At 47.2% G+C, this 21,001-nt stretch overlaps 1 pseudogene; it reads right to left on the bottom strand.

Annotated features, from left to right (window-relative positions):
* Nucleotides 1-10,307: 10,307 nt before the first annotated feature.
* Nucleotides 10,308-21,001, bottom strand: part of LOC133110115 (zinc finger and BTB domain-containing protein 46-like) — a 28,345-nt pseudogene continuing 17,651 nt past the window's right edge.

Raw genomic sequence — 21,001 nt, 5'->3', positions numbered from 1 at the left:
CCGTGCCCCCTGCCCCCTGCCCCCTGCCCTGCCCCCAATCGCCTCTGGGGTCCTGGGCCTGATGCCCCCTGCTCCCCGTGCCCCCTGCCCCCTCCCCGTGCCCCCTGCCCCCTGCCCTGCCCCCACTCGCCTCTGGGGTCCTGAGCCTGATGCCCCCTGCTCCCCGTGCCCCCTGCCCCTGCTCTCTCCCCTGCCCCCACTCGCCTCTGGGGTCCTGGGCCTGATGCCCCCTGCTCCCCATGCCCCTTGCCCCCTCCCTGTGCCCCCTGCTCCCTCCCCCTGCCCCCAACTCGCCTCTGGGGTCCTGGGCCTGATGCCCCCTGCTCCCTGTGCCCCCTGCCCCCACTCGCCTCTGGGGTCCTGGGCCTGATGCCCCCTGCTCCCCGTGCCCCCTGCCCCCTGCTCCCTCCCCTGCCCCCACTCGCCTCTGGGGTCCTGGGCCTGATGCCCCCTGCTGCCCCCTCTCCACTGGGGGTCTGTTGGCCCCATGTGGGCCAGGGGAGTGCCACATCCCCTGAATACAGAAACTAACAAATGTGCAAAAAATTAAGTAAGACTTAAAACCACTGATATTCAAGGGAATTCTTTTGACAAAAATGTGGTTCAAATAATGGAAAAACTAAAATGGGACCAAGAAACATTTACACTTAATTCTCTGGCCTAAGCAGTGTTGTTTTTGTAGCATTTTCTTATTGTGCTTCTCTTCCGGAGACAGGACTGGCTGAAGGTTACATCCACCGGACTTCAGCTCGCCTTTTCTTCCTGATTAAAGCGTGGCGTCAGCTCTTTTGGCATTCAACCATTTGTAAAAACAATTATTGAAATGAAATGTTTTTAAATGAACTGATTAATTCATTTTTTTGTTCAGTTTTTGTTTGTTTGGAAGAGCTAGTTCTTGTTTTTGGAATAGCCAAAATGAGCTTTTATCTAACAAAAGATGACCTTTATTTTGCCACGATAATCTTTTATTCTGACTGAGTTTTTATGAAGCAGTCTATGAAGCAAGCTATAGTTGTTTGTTTCTTAACTGAACTGCAGAATGTGCCACTTAGCATCTCCTTTCCTGAACTGTTTTGACTTTTGTATTTCTAAATGTTACAAGTGTGAATATACACACAACTTTCTGCTTATTTACAGTGTTTAAGAACTTTTTAGCCGTTAACCAAGACGTGTTATAACTGACAGGAAGTCCCATGAGATGTGATGGTTGGTTGGTTGACTGGGCCAGGATGTTCGCCCTCACGCGGGTTGGCCAGATATGAATATGTATGAGTTGTGAAAGCCTGCTCTCTGTCCGAGCACAGCCTACCCCCCATGTCCCCCAAACCCCCCCCCCGACCCCCCCGACCCCCCGACCCACCACAGCGACCGTCACTTCCCATCAGCACTGATTAGCTCATTAAGTCTGTACAAGGAAACCTTGTGAAAAAAGTACCAAAGTCCAAAGTGAGGTTAAAAAAAGGAAAGACTTAAGGAATTACGCTGCAGTACGATTATTTGTACCGCAAAAAAAACCTGTATTTAACATGTATGTGTACCGTATCCTGTACCCTGTTTTTGGATTGTGTGTGAGATGGTGTCTGTGCAGGTTCTTTTGGGTTTTGTTGGGTTCTGTTGGCAGGTGGGGTCACTGAGGAACTGCAGGCTGCCTGTAGCTGAGACAGGGAAACGGAAAGTTTCAATCCCTGAAAAAGTATAGATTTTCTGTCGACAAGATGGCATATGATCCTTTATGGTGTGAGGACATCGCTATTTTGGAAGAATTATTTGCGCCAAGATGGTGGTGTTTGGAAATGGGACTATTTTTGTCTTCAGACAAAGGACATGTTGCACTAATTAAAATGTACGTGTGGCTTGGAGGTTTGAGTGTCGGTCTCCCACCTCAGGCTGTGCTGATGTTGGGTACACATGCACTTTCACAGGTTCCTCTTCATCCTGCGGAAAGACTGAGTGCTTCCCAGCGTTGTTCTCATTGTTGCCCTGTATTGTAGCACATTGATCTACCAGCCAGGTGGCCCCAGTGACTCACGTCCTCAAAATGAGCGAATCACGAAAGCTGGCAGGGAGGTCGCCAGTCCCTTCTTCACCTGTGGTCAGCATAGACCAACCAAATACGCTTTACTCTTTTTAAAATTCCAATCCCATTCAAATCCCACTGAACTATCTAGTTGACAAACTCAACAAGCATGCTTGTACACTCAGTGAGCACTTTATTAGGTATTTATTTTATTAGGACTTCTACTGCTGTAGCCTGTCCACTTAGGTTTGATGCGTTTGTGTGTTCAGAGATGCTCTTCTGCATACCACTGTTGTAATGTGTGGTTATTCGCGTTACAGTCACCTTCCTGTCAGCTTTGACCAGTCTGGCTACATAAGTGTATACTGCTGCCATACAATTGGCTAAGACCCGCACTCTTTTTTGGTGTGCATTTTTAATTTCTCTTTGCTATTTGGGCTTATTGGGACCTGATAAGTATAAAAACTAAGCATCATCTTTTGACATGATGTAGTTTTTGAGGTATCCACGTATGTGTACATCGGGCCCCAGTTAAGCAGAATTAAGTATTATGGTTGTACAGCCCAAAATGTGGAGTCCACGCATGTGTACGCCAGGTCTTAGGAGGATAAAGTAAAAATGTTCCTAATAAAGTGTTCGGTGAGTGTATATACCCACAGTTTCCGGCAACGGAGTATGAAGACTGCCCGCTGTTCTCCTCTCAAGCAAACAGTGCCAGCCAGGTTCTTCTCACAGCACAGCTATAAGCTGCCCACTCGCAGAGTGGAGGTGGAGGAGACCCACTCATGCGTGTGAGCAGAGAGGAAGGCGTAGGTGCCTGCATGGCCAACAGGGCTCCCATATAGTGAGCACTGCTCTCTTTGTCAGCTGAACGCCCCGTATGTCTCCGACCCTACAGGGCTGCCGGCCACAGCTGGCACTGGTGTGGCCTGGATTTCACCCTCCACCTTAACCCCGCATTGCTCCCGGGGAGGATTGTCTCCTGCTTAGTCTAATCAACTGTTAGTCGCTCTGGATAAGAGCGTCTGCCAAATGACTTAATGAATGACGTAATGTATGTAATAATGTAACACTGCGAGCTGTGAGCAAGCTGAAGTGCTCCATTTTGATTTATCTTCAGAATATTAATGGAGGGACATGGTCAATGACTATACCAGCGCTAATGGGTGGGTGTCCTGTACGTGGTTATGAGGCTTCGCTAGTATTCAAAACCCCACCAGCTCTGGTAAAGAATACAGGAGGTGACTGTCTGGCTAGTTTGTGATCTATGATCTATGCACAGAATGTGTTTTCCTGGTTGCACTGAGATGAAGCGTATTTAAGGTATAGCCTGGGCCTTAGTGCTGGAGCCAGCCCAATGTTAGCAGCAGCTAAAGGCTTGTGTAAATAACTGTATTTTTATTATTTTTTAAAACCTTTTACTGAATTTCCAGTGTGCACATATATGTTGTGAATCTAACCAATGAGGGCTGAGCAGTTCCCCCAACAGCCGGCTGCAAGTGTCAGCAACCCAGATATATCCTTTTTTTTTTTATGGGGTAATTGTGAGCCATGATTATAAGTGGATGTTTTGTAATATTTTGTTTTCCAGTGATGAATATCACTGACGTGTCCTGTATTTCCAGTGTGATATAATGGTAATGTAAAAGCCGTAATGATGATAATGATCTCTGTGAGCACTGCGCCCTGCTGAACCTGCTGTGTGACCTGGAGTCTTACGCTGCACCCCACGGGGCTCAAACACACTGTACCTTTACTCCTCTGTTTGCTGCGTCTTCTCATATTTTACAATAAATGGAAACCGTTTGTAAAGGTAATGGTTTTTCCCTTCCTCGTGTTTATAAAAAGAAAGTGTATGACCGATAAAATGTCCGTTTTTTCATTGTGTCGTTGGGTCCGTGAGCATCAGTCAATGTAAATGTAGGAAAGTATTTTTCCACACAGCGAGCGAGTGGTCAGTGTGTGGAATAGCTTGCCAGTACGTAGTGGAGGCAGAAACACTAGGGGTTTTCAAGACCAGGCTTGATACGGTGTTAGATACTATTTCGCTTTTTGGCAAACTAGGCAGTAGTTACACGTAGGGGTAGGAAAAGGCGAGCATTGCTGGGCTGAATGACCTGTTCTCACCATTACCTTATGCTGTGTTATGTTAACAATAAACGCTAATAAAGATTGTAGTCCCTGTCAGAGCGAATAACAGCCGTGGACCCTTGGTCTGCAATGTAATCGGAAGTTGTATAAACGGAGTTGTATAAAGCGTACAGTATTACTGTAACTGGTATTAGGTATATCCCATTGAGCAATACTTGATAAATTTAGAAAGGAGAGAATGTCCTACACTAAAAAACTACACTAAAGCTTTATAAGCTTTTGATTTCTCTGAAACCTAGGTCTTTTTAAGTAACCATTATCCAGTAAATACATCTACCTCTGCCCCTGGATGTTATCTGATGTGCTCATACAGTACACTGGGGGAAGAGCCTCTGTGCATGCCTGATCCAGCCCTGCAACCATCTGCTGATTCATCATGGCATCAGGCATCCATCCTCTCATGCTGAACGGCACCACTGATCTGTACTCCTCTCCCTCTCCATCATCCTGCCATTTCTCTTCCTCTTTCACCCAGTTTTGTATTTCTTCTGGAACAAAATCATTCCAGATGAAATTGAAATTCCCTCAACACCTGGGTAGGTCTCCAATTGAATCAGGCGCTATTGTTCTATTCAATAACATATTCACAATCACAATCTGCATCAACTTCAATCAGCAATTTCTATAAGTATTATGACATTTTTCTTTAGGTTTTGATGGCTTAGCAAATTGCCATCTATTTGAATTTGAGCTTATATGTATCAGCTTTGAAATAGTATGTGTAAACATTTGCAAATTGGCCAGTAGAAATGTACAGTTTTTGATGGCTGAGCCTGACTGAGAAATAAATCCGTGAAGACCCCTGAAAACTGTCCATTGAATCCATTTTTTGTAAAAACAATGAAAAAATCATTCACAGTTATGTTGCTGTTGTTCCGTGTGAAGAAACTTAAACAAACCTATGTTGTAATTTATTCTTTTTATATTGTTGAATGATTCCACTGCTTCCACTATTCCCTTTACAGTAGAGCCATGTTGAATCATGTATTTACTGCATTTACTGAAATATTAAAGAATTGTAAAAACAACTAAACCGTGAAGCTATAGGTATCTTCTGTGTCGGTGATCTAAACAAATTTTCCTCTAGTATTTCACGATAAATGAGTTACTTGAACCAATGAGTTTGGAAGTGCAAGATTTCTTCAAAGAAATTAGTGTGCAGTGCATGTTTTGAACATGCAGACAGGTCGTTTTGCGTATTGAGTCATAAGGTTTTGAAAACTGAGCACAAATTTGAGAGACTAGCGGCCATGTGATTTAAAAAAACAGTGTGGTGTAAAGTTGAATGTTTTTAAATGTAGCTGTACACACACGTAGTCTCCGAAACATGTTTCCGTTGCAAAAACACCTCGATACTAGTATATTTATTATAAAAACAATATCATATTCAACAATATCCCCACAAAGAGCTGTGTCAAAAGCCGCCCCTTTTCAGCAAAATTACATTGAATTGAGCCAAAAAAAAATACAATGTCTATCTATACACTCACTGAGCACTTTATTAGGAACCCACCTACTAATCAAATGCGATTATCTAATCAGCCAATTGTGTGGCAGCAGTGCAATGCACACAATCATGCAGATACAGGTCAGGAGCTTCAGGTAATGTTCGCAAGTGACTGTGGAATCATTGTTGTTGCCAGACAGGGTGGTTTGAGTATCTCAGAAATGGCTGATCTCTGGGGAGTTTCATGCACAACAGAGCATGTTGCGAAAACACCCAGGGAGCAGCAGTTCTGTGGGCAGAAACGCCTTGTTAGTGAGAGAGGTCCGAGGAGAAGGGCCAGACTGGTCAAAGCTGACAGGAAGGTGATAGTAACGCAAATAACCACACCATTACAACAGTGGTATGCAGAAGAGCATCTCTGAATTAAACCTCTAAGTGGATAGGCTACAGCAGCAGAAGATTAATCAGTCTAATAAGTACCTCACAAAGTGCTCACTGAGTGTATATATATGTATATATGAAAGTATACACTACAGCAGTCTTCATAGAATGGAATCTAAAAAGCAAGACCTTATTAAACACGACCGTATTTTAGGAATAACCATACATATGGCTTTATGATTTGTACATGTCAAGCTAAACAGGATAAATTCTGGATTTAAAAAATTTACATTTACAAAATTTGTACACTTAGAATCTAAAGAACAAACATGAGTTCCACAGATACAATATGTGCTGCTCATAACAGCCGTTTTTCATCGATTAAAAGGTGGATTCATCCTGGTCCCGTTGGTATTTTGGCGGTGAAATTCATAGTCTCCTTTGTGTTTTTGGAAGAACTTTAGGAAAACCATTTGCATAAATGATATATCATTCTGAGAAGTTATGTAATCAAGGTTTTATGGAACTAAGTTTTTGAAAAAAAAGTACACTATCATAAATAATATAATGCACTAATAAATAAAGAATTAACAGCTACAAAGCTGCACAAAGTGTACAAAGAAAAGCACAATTTTTACAATATCAAACATTTTTGGTATAATCATAATCTGGGTATGTCTGTAAGATGATAATAACAATAATAATAATAACAACCCCAACAATAATAATATAATAATAATAACAATAGTAGTAATAATAATAATAATAATAATAATAATAATAATAATAGTGCTATACAGTATATACCATTTCAATAATTCAACAATTTATGACAAATAAGTTAAATTTGCTCAATTTTCCTTTCATTACAAAAGAATGAGTCTTAATTATGACAAAGACACACACGTGGCACAGAGGCCTGGATGACTGTTCTGAAAGCCACGAGGCTCTGATACAAGGCAAAGTTTAAAGGCTTTTCGTTATTAGATAGTATACATGCGAATGTGCTTAAAAAATGTACCATCCCGTACTAAAGTAAACCAGGCCATTCTCAATCCTAGTCAAACACAGGTATACAAAAGCAATCTGTAGGAAATAAGCACAACTAACAGCGTCAGGGTGCCAGGGGAGCAGAGAGGTTGTTCAGGACTGTGGACTGATAAGGAGCAATGGCTGCCATTTCAGTTAATGAGCTGTGTGTGCTCTCCTGAATCTAACAGAGTTTCAGTGTGTGCTCTCCTGAATCTAACAGAGGTTCAGTGTGTGCTCTCCTGAATCTAACAGAGTTTCAGTGTGAGCTGTGTGTGCTCTCCTGAATCTAACAGAGTTTCAGTGTGAGCTGTGTGTGCTCTCCTGAATCTAACAGTTTCAGTGTGAGCTGTGTGTGCTCTCCTGAATCTAACAGAGTTTCAGTGTGAGCTGTGTGTGCTCTCCTGAATCTAACAGAGTTTCAGTGTGAGCTCTCCTGAATCTAACAGTTTCAGTGTGAGCTGTGTGTACTCTCCTGAATCTAACAGTTTCAGTGTGAGCTCTCCTGAATCTAACAGTTTCAGTGTGAGCTGTGTGTGCTCTCCTGAATCTAACAGTTTCAGTGTGAGCTGTGTGTGCTCTCCTGAATCTAACAGAGTTTCAGTGTGAGCTGTGTGTACTCTCCTGAATCTAACAGAGTTTCAGTGTGAGCTCTCCTAAATCTAACAGAGTTTCAGTGTGAGCTCTCCTAAATCTAACAGTTTCGGTGTGAGCTGTGTGTGCTCTCCTGAATCTAACAGAATTTCAGTGTGATCAGTGTGTGCTCTCCTGAATCTAACAGAGTTTCAGTGCGATCAGTGTGTGCTCTCCTGAATCTAACAGAGTTTCAATGTGATCAGTGTGTGCTCTCCTGAATCTAACGGAGTTTCAGTGTGAGCAGTGTGTGGAAAGGAGGACTAGGATGCCCCCTGCAATGGCTGTTGCCCATTACTGGGCAACTCTTTCCTTGTACTGACATTAGCCCATGTACCTACAAATGAACATTTACTCTACCATGAGCTCATATTCACTGGCATTAGCGCATGTGTCCTTAAGTGTACGTTTGCAGTAAAATGAGCCAATATGCTCATGAATGAACTCTTTCCACTAACATTAGGCCGCAGGCCTGTGAATCTACACTTCCACTGACATCAGATCATGTGTGACCATAAGCGAACATCAGCACTGACATTAGCTTGTGCCCATAAGCACTTAGGCCCACTCTATACATTGAGGCCTCATTAACTGTCTTTGTAAAGCATTTTTCCACTAGTTCCATAGTGCACTGGTTCCATAGTGCAGCTGGTCCCGGGGGACTGCCGTGTTTGCTGGTTTCTATTCCAACCACAATCGCTATCCCGCAATTTTAATGAGCTGTTCATTTTTCTTAAGTGCTTTTCATTTTTAGAGGGATCATTTGCCCTGTTTTATGCCACGTTATATGAATAGCTATTATTCATACCATGAAGAATAAAAGCCCCATGTTCACATTATGCTTATTGCACTATATTGAAACAATTACATAAAAAGATGGAACAAAATAACATAAGAACAGATGAAATCAAACACTACGGTAAATTAATAAGTGAAAGTGCACACATATGACCACAAAAAATATCAATTTGGTAGATAATGAAGAATTCAAAGACAAAGCAAATGATAATACGTTTAAGTAAAATACTAACTTACTACTTTGAACTTTGGGTAAGTTCTTTGGTTAAACCAAAATGTGTTAAACAACCTACCTAGGAGCCAATTGAGTCATCTGTATTTAGTCAGTTAAAAGGTAACTACTTTTTATGTAATTTGTTTGTAATGTAGTTTGTAATTAGCATAGGGACTTCTCTACTTCATGGCACGCATAGCTACTTCTGACATAATGTGGCTTAAGAGGTTAAGTGATCCCTCTAAAGATGAAAAACACCTCATTAAGAAAAATGAAGAGCTTGTTAAAATTGTGGATTGCAGTTGTGGTCGGAACAAAAGCCAGCACACACAGTGGAATGACACAACGGAGTTTGGCAACCACTACTCTTGTGAAAGTGAGAGGGTCCTTAGCCCGAATAGATCCCGCAGAGGTTAGAAATGTTGAGATTCTCTCCTGGCAAATGCATGCAGGCAGGGAATGATGGGATATGTAGTCCAACAGCACCACAGTCACAACCCTTTGTTTTTGTCTTTCTCTTTCTGAAAACATATGATTCAATATTTACAATGAAAAGAATTGTGGATTTTAAAATACTTTTGACTCTCTCCGTGGAAATGGTACTGGCGTAAGCACACACCTGCATCTATTTCTGTGTTTATGAGATTAATATTTTAGAGTTTGATAAAAAAAAAATAAAAAAAAACAGTTATAAATGCACGTGAGAACAGAGAGTATAAAAGTGTGGAGGGTCAGTTGTAACGTTTTTTGCAGGAGTTGGGTCTACGTAACAGTCTGGGGGACAGATGTCCCGAAAGGCAGGGCCCGGTGGCCCATTACCGTGGTAACGTGAGCCGTGTAAACTGGGCCAGCGCAGGAGTCCGGAGGTTTAAAGTGCAAGGCTGAGGCAGTGATGTGTGCCGACTGGTCCGCTTCCCGCTGGACCCTCCAGCCTCTCCTCACCCCATCCACAGGAATAACACCACCAGCGTACTACAGCTGCCAACCACACCTTCCATGTCAGCACTGTGGAATCACCCAAACTTCACCTGGGGCCTGTCTCTGTGCCTCTGCGTGCTCACCTCCACACAGGGAGATGCTCTGAATGTACTTAACTTCTCAAAACTCCACACGGCACAAAATACTGCCATTACTTCATATTATCATATGAAAAGAAACACATTTATTCAGAACAAAAAAAAAAATCTATATGATTGTATGTTTCAGTTATTACCACGTTTCATGTACAGTAGAAGTCTCAGGGCTATCCTGTGTTTACCTCTGAAGAGGTAGTGTTTCAGTTATGTATCTGACCCAGGTCTGCTTTGAGCCTCTGGCACTCAGAGAGACACAAACACCCACGCAGTGTCACCCCCACAAAACCCGCATCCAAGCGAAAACACCGTAAAGAAACAAAAATGCGTTTGCTGAGTGTGTCACACACGTATGTTAGACGGAGAGTACAGACAGAGGTGTGTCTGTTGGTTTGTACCTGCGTGTCAGAGGTGTGTCTGTTGGTTTGTACCCGTGTGTTTGGAGGTGTGTCGGCTGGTTTGTACCCGCATGTCAGAGGTGTGTCTGTTGGTTTGTACCCGTGTGTTGGAGGTGTGTTTTCACACGCAGGCTTCAGTGGGCCCGGTGGGAAAATGTGGCAGTGGCTATGAAATCCAGGCGAAGTCCCCAGCCCCTCCGCCCTGCATCTCGCCCTCCTGTGCCGAGTCACTTTCCTCCCTCTCTCCCTCTCCCTCCACCGTTCCTGAGTCATCCCTCCACCCCCCTCCGTCCTCCCCCTCCCCCTCCCCCTCCCCCTCCCCCTCCCCCTCCCCCAGCATCTCCTCGTCCCCGTCGTCGTGCTCCCCGTTGGCGGGATCGCCGGCGTACAGCTCCTCCTCCTCCTCCTCCTGGGAGTCCCCGCTGTGGGCCGGCGGGGCGGCCGCGCCCGGGCCCCGCCCGGAACAGTCCGCGCACACGCCGTGCCGGCGGGGAGCCGTGCCGGATGCCCACGCTGGCCGCAGACACGAACGCCCCACCGCACACCTGACACACGTAGTGCTTATCCTTACTGTGCACCTGAGAGAGAGAGAGGGGGAGAGAGGGAGGGAGGGAGGGAGGGAGGGAGAGAGGGGGAGGGAGGGAGGGAGAGAGAGATATTAATTATTATATAATCAATAATTTAATTATTCATCTGAGTTCATGTTGTGTTTGTTTTTGCACTTTGTGATTTGTAGCATAACAGGTGGAAATGCAGGCACATGACTGACCAGCAGGGGGCGGTGCAGACCAATGAGAACACTGACTGAACCCTCCCTGACTCAAGGCAATGCTCCTGTTCTACGCTACACCTACACATGCATTTACTGCCAACACAATATGCCAAATCTGAAAATAAGTACCACTGTCAGAAATCCAACACATAGAGGAAGTCAAAGGCCTGGATTCAATCAACAATAGTCATTGTTAAAAGTCATATTTCATATTTCAGTACTTTTTTCTTCACAAGAACTTACTCACCAAACTATGAAAAATAAATAAATAAATAAATAAAAATAGCGATTTCATTATGTTGTGAATAAAATGTTCATCGAATGTCAATGAATCCAATCTTAAAAAGAAGAGAAAGAGCAGAGAGAGTGAAACGGGAGAGCAGAGAGTGTGAAAGGGAGAGCAGAGAGTGTGAAAAGGGGGAGCAGAGAGTATGAAAGGGAGAGCAGAGAGTGTGAAAGGGAGAGCAGAGAGTGTGAAAAGGGGGAGCAGAGAGTGTGAAAGGGAGAGCAGAGAGTGTGAAAGAGAGAGCAGAGAGTGTGAAAGGGAGAGCAGAGAGTGTGAAAGGGAGAGCAGAGAGTGTGAAAGGGAGAGCAGAGAGTGTGAAAGGGGGAGCAGAGAGTGTGAAGAGAGAGCAGAGAGTGTGAAAGGGAGAGCAGAGAGTGTGAAAGGGAGAGCAGAGAGTGTGAAAGGGGGAGCAGAGAGTGTGAAGAGAGAGCAGAGAGTGTGAAAGGGAGAGCAGAGAGTGTGAAAGGGAGAGCAGAGAGTGAAGAGAGAGAGCAGAGAGTGTGAAAAGGGAGAGCAGAGAGTGTGAAAGGGGGAGCAGAGAGTGTGAAAGGGGGAGCGGGCACAGACCTGCGTGTGCCGCTTCATGTGTTCCCGGCGGGTGAACTTCTTGCCGCAGACGTGGCAGGGGTAGGGCCGCTCGCCGGTGTGGGAGCGCATGTGCCTCTTCAGGATGCACTGGTGCATGGCCGCGAAGCTGCAGTACGGGCAGCGGAACCGCTTCCTGATCACCGTGAAGTCCTCCACTGCGGGAGAGAGGAGCGCACTCAGCCCCGGGGCCGAGACCAAACCTGCAGTCCCACCCCCTATCCCTCTCTCCTACCCCCTACCCCAACCAGCCCATCCCCTCTCCCCACCCCCTACCCCAACCAGCCCACCACCTACCCCAACCAGCCAACCCCCTCTCCTACCCCCTACCCCAACCAGCCCACCACCTACCCCAACCAGCCTACTCCACCCCCTCTCCCCACCCCCTACCCCAACCAGCCCATCCCCTCTCCTACCCCCTACCCCAACCAGCCCACCCCCTACCCCAACCAGCCCACCACCAACCCCAACCAGCCTACTCCACCCCCTCGCCCACCTCCTACTCCAACCAGCCTACTCCACCCCCTCTCCCCACCTCCTACCCCAAACCAGCCCACCCCCTACCCCAACCAGCTCTTCCCTCCCCTCTCCCCACCTCCTGCCCCAACCAGCACTCCCACCCCACCCCTAGTAACAACTAATAGAACATCGCTGGCACTGACTGGTGGATACCTGTTGGTTGCTTACTGGCTAATACCCATGGATGGCATAGTGATGTATAATCAGTACGTATCCACCAATTTCCGTTGGTGGTGCTGTATTGATTTTTACCACTGTATTCCATGATTAGTGAAGAAAGCTCCTCTCTGATCTTTACCAGTAAGGTGATGTCACAACTATTTTATCCTTATTTTAATATTCTTTCACATCCCATGAACCTTATTTCTGTTGTTTTCATTACAATGACCACGTCTTAGAACTCTTGAGACCAACTCTGTTGAGTTTTTATTATTCCAGGAAAAAACATTCTCAGGCTGTTTGGGGAATCTCTCGCAAAAACATCTCGAATTCAGACGGGAATTTAACTGTACATGAATGTTCCCTAAAGGTCTGTTTGCAATGTTGTGTGGTAACTGGGTACGCATCGGTGAGCGGAGGGAAGATAATCTCTGCCGGCGAAAGCGCTGTCACTAGATTACATAACCAGCCTGGGCAACTCCACGAGCACAACTGCAACATTACAGCAGCGTCACGTGAACGTGAACATGTCCTCGACGTGAACCAGCTGAACGAGCGCGGCACCCACACCTAGCCAGCACTGAGAGAGACAGACACAGAGCCACACTCACACCAAGTCAGCACTGAGAGAGACAGACACAGGCACACCCAGCCAGCACTCAGAGAGACGGACACAGAGCCACACTCACACCCAGCCAGCACTGAGAGAGACAGACACAGAGCCACACTCACACCCAGCCAGCACAGAGAGACAGACACAGGCACACCCAGCCAGCACTGAGAGACAGACACAGAGCTGCACCCAGCCAGCACAGAGAGAGAGACACAGAGCTGCACCCAGCCAGCACTGAGAGAGGCAGAACCGGAGCTGCGGTCACACATCTACGTGCCGATACAGCATCTGCGCGCGATCCCAGGAGCCCGCGGCGGATTCCGAGATTCCAGCTCCGCCGATCGTCAATACACTCCACACCCGCTTTCATAAGTTCCTTAGCAACAGCCTTGGCAACGACCCACGTCAGGTCACAACAATCAATAACTCCTCATAACCGCACCGCTGTCGGCTCGTTCTGCGGTGAGCGGGAGAGGGAGTGGGAGAGAGGGAGAGGGAGAGAGGGAGAGGGAGAGGGAGAGGGAGTGGGAGAGGGAGAGGGAGAGAGAGAGGGAGAGGGAGAGGGAGAGGGAGTGGGAGTGGGAGCAGGAGAGGGAGAGGGAGAGGGAGAGGGAGAGGGAGAGGGAGAGAGGGAGAGGGAGAGGGAAAGGGAGAGAGAGAGGGAGTGGGAGCGGGAGAGGGAGAGGGAGAGGGAGTGGGAGTGGGAGAGGGAGAGGGAGAGAGAGAGGGGTGGGAGAGGGAGAGAGAGAGGGAGAGGGAAAGGGAGAGAGAGACGGAGTGGGAGCGGCAGAGGGAGAGGGAGAGGGAAAGGGAGAGAGAGAGGGAGTGGGAGTGGGAGAGGGAGAGAGAGGAAGAGGGAGAGAGAGAGGGAGAGAGGAGAGAGAGAGGGAGAGGGAGCGGGAGTGGGAGCGAGAGTGGGAGAGGGAGAGAGAGGGAGAGGGAGCGGGAGTGGGGAGCGAGAGTGGGAGAGGGAGAGAGAGGAAGAGGGAGCGGGAGAGGGAGAGGGAGAGAGAGAGGAGAGGGAGAGGGAGAGGGAGAGGCCCGTGGAGGAATTGTACGGTGAGCGTGGTCCTTGCAGGGCTCTGACTGTGTCCAGCGGGCAGCAGTGTAGTGCAGGGGATCGGGAACTGGGCTGGCAATGCAGGCGCAGGTTTCATTTCCAGCTAGGGTGAAACACTTCAGTACATATCCACCAGCATGAATGGACTGCCTGCAACAATGATTTCTGTGAATTCATTATGCAGGGCCACAGATGGGGGGGGGGGCAAATGGGACACTTTGTCCCGGGCAGGATACAGGGTGGGGGGGACTCCCAATATATTCTGTGGCGAGCCTGAGCATCCATACCTGTGGCACTGATTATGTGCATAGATTATAGACTACACTCCGTTTAACCACCTTATTATCATCTGCCTGTTTCTTTGGAATCTCCATACCGCAAATATAAAATGCTTGTAATGTCACTGGCTGCAGGAGTCCACACAGAAATTAATGTAAAACATAAAATTCAATGAAACATGGAAGAAAAAAAAAAGATATTTCACCAAAATGACCTTAGTCCTCTTAAAACTGATTGAAACTGAAAAAAGATTTTTAGACATAAACCGTCTGTTCTCATAATCTGACAATTACTGTAAATGAAGCCCTGTTCAGTTTCTCTGGCAGTAACATCACTGTATCACTGTAACATCACAGTGGGGACACGGCTGTTGCTGCAAGGTCACAGTTCCTGCTGCGCTGACGTCACTGTGAGGTGCTGGGTCACCAGCAGGTCAGCTCTGCTTACTCGGCCTTCGTTCAGGTCAGAGGTCGAACGGGAGGCGGGTCAATGCAAAGCCAATTAGCACACTTTTTAATTTCCCCCCCCCCCCCCCCCCACCTCGGGTGAGAACGCAAAACCCCCCACTCCCTGGGGGAATGTTCACCTGGGGTCAGAGGTCAGAGTTCAGTCAGGACAGGACAGGACTGGTCAAGCGTACAGTCATTATGGAGAAGCCACAGTCCAAAGAGAAGAAAACGGTTTAAACCAAAAATGAATAAATAAAAATGCTATGGCCCAATGTAATAATACAGACAAATATAAAGGCCAGCACTCACAGAGTAACAAAGACTGTTTATTTTAATTTATTAGGTGGCAGCAGTCACAATGGACGCAGTTTTTAAAACTGCACTCCCATTCTACTCCATTAGGGGGCACTGTTGTGCAACCCTCACTGTTTCTGGTGTGGCGATGCGGTCGATGGGCTTCAGCCCTCTGAAGGGCAGATTCACAGGCTCGTTCAACAGCGCTAGGTGTAACAAAACTACCGCGTTGATCGTGGTACCTCGCACCATTTCGTGCCACTCCATCGGAGAGATTTAAACGGCGAGAGAGAAGGGACGGCGGTTATTCAATATTGTCTCTGGGGACGAGGCCAAACCCAATGCCTTGAAACGCTTCTGTTTGCTCACCACACTCACCCCCCCACCAAACCCTCCCCCCCGTCCCCTCCCCCATCACAGTGGGCAGATGACTCCTCTGCACAGACAAGACAGGTTTCCCGTCTCTCTCCGCAGAGTTTAAACGGGGGAAACAACCCAGTTCTACCCAGCCCTAGCCTCCCTCCGACTAATGCGCGAGAGCCCACAGAAGGCTGCAGACACAGGGGCCCAGTGGAGGTGCTCCTGCACCACAGGGTGGGGGAGAGGAGGGCGTTTCCAACGGGTAGGGCCGGAGGTTGAGGTTAAGAGACCTCTCTCTCCTATGACCCACAAGTGCACACAGAGGACGCACACACTGTGTGTGTCTGAGAGACAGATTACAGCAGAGAGGATATTATCCTTCGGGGTACAAAGATAGTGACGACTTGGATTTGTATTTGACGGACAAAATATTGCTCACCCTTCCGTCAGCATTCCCGTAAATGTAAAACGGGGTTTGACATTTCGCAAATAGAAAGTACCAGCAGCACACTGGTAATGAACTCAGTCTGTGTGGAGACGTTGTCCAGGAGGTTTCCACCTTCATGAGAGCGACTCACAAGCAGCGCCCTAACGCACCGAGGCTGCTGGTGCAGAGGCTCGTTCAAATAAGCGAAATGAAGCCGAAAAAGGCCACGGAACAAATGAAAACATCACCGATCATCTCTTCCGCCTCGTTCCCATGAAAATAAAAAAGTTCCCATCCTCTGTACTAGAACATGCCAGACATAGCAGACAAAATATGGCAGCTTTGAAAAGAATGTAGGGAGAGGGAGGGGAGTGACAACGAGAGAGAGAGAGAGAGAGAGTGAGAGAGAGAGAGAGAGAGAGAGAGAGAGAGACAGAGCACTTATCTAAATATGTCAGGCATGTCCTACTTATGTATGACTTTATTTGCTTTAAAGGGAAAAAAAGCTTTGTGGGTTTCAGACAGCATGTACCACGGACCTGCTGGTTTTAAAAACATAAAAACATAAAAACCTGTCCAACATAATTACAGTAACTCTTCAGCAGAACAGTTTGTGTGAGCTTGAATCCAGCATACATATAGTTCTGTATTATAAAATAAAACTATAAAACATTAAAGAAATCTTCTCTTTTTAAGTAACATTTTAAAAATTGCTTGCAGATTTCACTCCGTTAGCTTACAAGATGAGGCTTGTGGATTCAATTTTATTGTGTTGCTAGATGCCATTGGCTATTAGCTTGTAAAGTTTATTTCAGGGACAACGTACAAAAAAACATTAGTCTCCGAAGAGAAAAGATGCATTGCACTAGATTATAGCTTTTGCTATTTCACATCTCCAGTCCCACAATTTAAATAAGTCTCGCTGACACAGCAGGGTCCCCAGTGGTCAGTGATGCCAAATTTGCAGAAACTTTTCTGTGGTTGCTCCTGCACTCAGTGATCTCCTCAGCCCTATGGTCGGTTGTATCTGGACTGAGGGGTGTCAGCTGGCGTTTGAGCGCCTTAAGGCACCCTTGATTAGCACACCGGTACTCTCTGCTCCCAATTTTACACTTCCCTTCAGGTTGGCTGGGAAACAGACTTCAAACAGACTGTCTTAGTGTGGACCATCCCGCTTGCTACTTCTCCAGGAAGTTTAACTGGCAACAGAGAGCTGATTCTCTACGGAATGAGACACTTGCCCTCATCCTTGCTCTGCAGCGCTTGTTTCAGTCGGGTTCTTCACCTCGGCCCCTAGTGGGATTTTCTGGTGAACTCTTTGGTTTTTCTCCAAAGTATGTGTAACAACAAACAGGTTATTCATGCGGTGTGACATATTCTTGCAGGCGTGCGACACTGAAGTAAGACGTATGTGGTAACGCAATCCCATTGCTGATGGCCTTTCTCGAGAGCATTGATACATCTCCTAGACTTTGACACGGGGGGGGGGACGGCTATTGGAAAGTTCTAATGCCCGTCTGTTGTCAGCAGTGCTGGGGTGAGCAGATACCCGTTACGATTGTTCAGAAAACTTGTGTAAATGTGTAACTATGAAGCGTAAGAAATGATTGCGATGAACAAAAGAATCATGCAGCACTGTGAAACGTTTGCACCGTAGCCTTCAATTTATTCATCGTTTTACGATGGGGGTGTTATGTCTCTGATTTTAATTTTTTATCCCTTTTAAAATTCAGGGTGTGTGTGCTGGCATTGTTCTGCCTGTGTGTGCATGCTTGTACATACATGCCTCTCTCCTATTGGCAGTAGGTAGGACACAGATGCTGGATGCCTGAAGATGGCTCTATGCAGTTCAGCTCTGTACCTTTGTTCATTTGTGTTATATTGTTTGACTTCTTCCAAAACCTTCAGTTTATTTTGTTATTTGTCACTTGTGGGTTTTTTTCTTTTCCGGTAGATTTTTTGTTTTTGTTTTCTCATACCCTAAAGCTAGGACAGGTTAGGGAGGGGAGGTAGCTTTCCAGAAGACTTGACTATTTTTCGGGCACTCACTCTGGGGCAGGAAGTCTCAAATACCATCTTAAGGCTAGTGCTCAGACTAGGGATTCTGATTGGCCCTCCAGGTTGTGCTACCAGACCTCATCACAACCCCACCCTCCCCCACAAGCATATGTAATTTTCTGTGGCAGTGGTTGTCCCTGGTGAACACACATGCAGACACTGAGAGAAGAGGCAGAGCAGAAGGAAGGGCACACACAGACAGGGCACAAGAGATGGGGATGAACAGGAAGAGGAAGTGGACAGGGCACGGGAGGTGGGGATGAACAGGAAGAGGAAGTGGACAGGGCACGGGAGGTGGGGATGAACAGGAAGAGGAAGTGGTCAGGGCATGGGAGGTGAGGATGAACAGGAAGAGGAAGTGGACAGGGCACGGGGGGATGAACAGGAAGAGGAAGTGGACAGGGCACGGGAGGTGGGGATGAACAGGAAGAGGAAGTGGACAGGGCACGGGGGGTGGGGATGAACAGGAAGAGGAAGTGGACAGGGCACGGGGGGATGAACAGGACTGCTCACTCACGGGACAGAGTGTGGCCGGCTCCTTTGGGCAAGAAGTTGCAGAGGAGGGCGGAGTCCTCCCCCAGCATCTCCTCTCGGAGGGAGCGCAGGCTGCCCCTGCTCATGAGCGCCTCCTGCAGGCGGTCCTGTGCCGTGGGCTCCTCCCCCTGAGGGTCCGCTGGCGGGGGCGGGGGGAAGCTGGGGGCGGGGTCTCCCGAGGGCGAGCACCCACCCCTGCCACTTTCTGGGAAGTCCTGCCGCTCTCCGCAGCTGTCTGAGCCGCCATGGTCCTCCTCCGCCCCAACCCCACACAAACCTGCAGAGAGAGGCATCAGTTATCATCCGGTCAATCAACCAACAAGCCACACCAACAAGCCCAGTCAATAAATCTGTCACTCCACCGTTCAGTCAATCAATGAATCGATCAGCAAATCATTCCATCAATCAATCGATCAACAAATCATTCCATCAATCAATCCATGAAACACTCGATAATTCCAATCAATCCATCTTTACTTTGTATTGTGAAATTTAGAAATGAGTTGGCGCTTCACACTAGCCACTGTACAGTGGGAATGAAAACCCTTTTAACAGTTTTGCTCAAACACAATGCCAGCTCTCCCACACCAGCCTCAAGCATTAGTCGCACACTGTGATGTTAACTGGATAAAAGAATCACAAATACAGTATTTGCCCAGGTCTGAATAACACACATGCACGCATGCACCCACCCGCATGCACACACACACACACACACACACACACACACACATATACATGATGGAACGGTAAATTAATCTTTCTCATTGTGTACTCTGTAATGGAATTGCAGGCTGCATACAAGCACTTTTTCCTTTTCCAAAGGAATTACATTAATGGCATTTTGGTAGACAAATAGTTGATTAGACTAAGCAGGAGACAATCCTCCCCTGGAGCAATGCAGGGTTAAGGGCCTTGCTCAATTTTATTGTGGCTACACCATTACATTACATTACAACCACTGACCTTGCGGGTCCCAGTCATGTACCTTAACCATTACACTAGTGGTTAAGGTACCGCCCCAGACAAACAGAATGAGTAGAGCTAGTGAGATTTTAAAATCATGCCCCCTTCTGTATCAATCCTTCCTCCTTTCGTTCTCACACTGACAGAGCAGTCGATGGAGCTGTCAGATACGGATGACGATGACTTAATCATTTCCTCCAAACTGTGTTTGTGTATTTGTGTCCTTCGTGACATTGCAATTTAAATGTTAAAATTGTCCTACTAAAGTGACTTTTCAGTAAAACCTGGTTTCCATGACGGCACGCAACCACCGACTTCAGCAGTTAACACCAGTCTTTACTCTGCACCCAACTCCCCACCCCCCGTCTTTGGAGGGCTGCAGAATGGATGTTTAAAAAACAGAGAAAGGACTGGAGGAGTGTATGACCTCTGACCCTTCACCCTCTGACCCTCTGGGAGGAGAGGCGGCCCCTCCCCTCCCCTCTCCGAAACCGAAACCCTCTGGTTTTGTGTGGGAGTTTCAGGAATCTTCCAGAGCATTCTCCACAATACAGTGCAGTCTCTCTTCATTTACAGGGTCACGGAGGCATCAGGTTATCTGGTTTTGAATTCTCCAGACAATATGGAATACTACAGATATCCCAAACACCCCCTCCCCTGCAACTCCCCACCCCTCCCGGAGAGCCCATGGCCCATATATCCCATGGTGATAAGCTACAGCACGGTCCAATCATTTTATTCTCTCACAAACAGGAAGACAGTGTGTGAGTGACACTTGTCACTGCAGCACTCCCCAATCAGCGCAGCTCCACACAGCCCAGCTCCTAACAGCGCAGCTCCACACAGCACAGCGCCTAACAGCACAGCTCCTAACAGCACAGCTCCACACAGCACAGCTCCTAACAGCACAGCTCCTAACAGCCCAGCTCCTAACAGCACAGCTCCTAACAGCACAGCCCAGCTCCAAACAGCCCAGCTTCAAACAGCCCAGCTCCAAACAGCCCAGCTCCTAACAGCACAGCTCCAAACAGCCCAGCTTCAAACAGCCCAGCTCCTGACAGCCCAGCTCCAAACAGCACAGCTCCTAACAGCACAGCCCAGCTCCAAACAGCCCAGCTCCTAACAGCACAGCTCCTAACAGCACAGCACAGCTCCAAACAGCCCAGCTCCTGACAGCCCAGCTCCAAACAGCCCAGCTCCAAACAGCCCAGCTCCAAACAGCCCAGCTCCTAACAGCACAGCACAGCTCCTAACAGCCCAGCTCCTAACAGCACAGCACAGCTCCAAACAGCCCAGCTCCTAACAGCACAGCTGGGTGATTCTTTGTTAACTATGGCAAACCAGCTGAGAGAATGGCATAAAATGTGTTAAAAAATTAATTGTCTTTCACCTTACCATGAGAAAAGTAGTCCTTTAATTTAAGTTTATGGGGTTAAATTCTCATCACATTGCAAAAGTAAGGCTTGGGACACACCATTTTTCATGATGTGGTGACACAA

This window comes from Conger conger, chromosome 14 (genome assembly GCF_963514075.1).
Source record: "Conger conger chromosome 14, fConCon1.1, whole genome shotgun sequence".
Taxonomy (NCBI): domain Eukaryota; kingdom Metazoa; phylum Chordata; class Actinopteri; order Anguilliformes; family Congridae; genus Conger; species Conger conger.
Note: the sequence above shows the minus strand (reverse complement) of the source record. Positions and strands in the feature narration are given on the sequence as shown.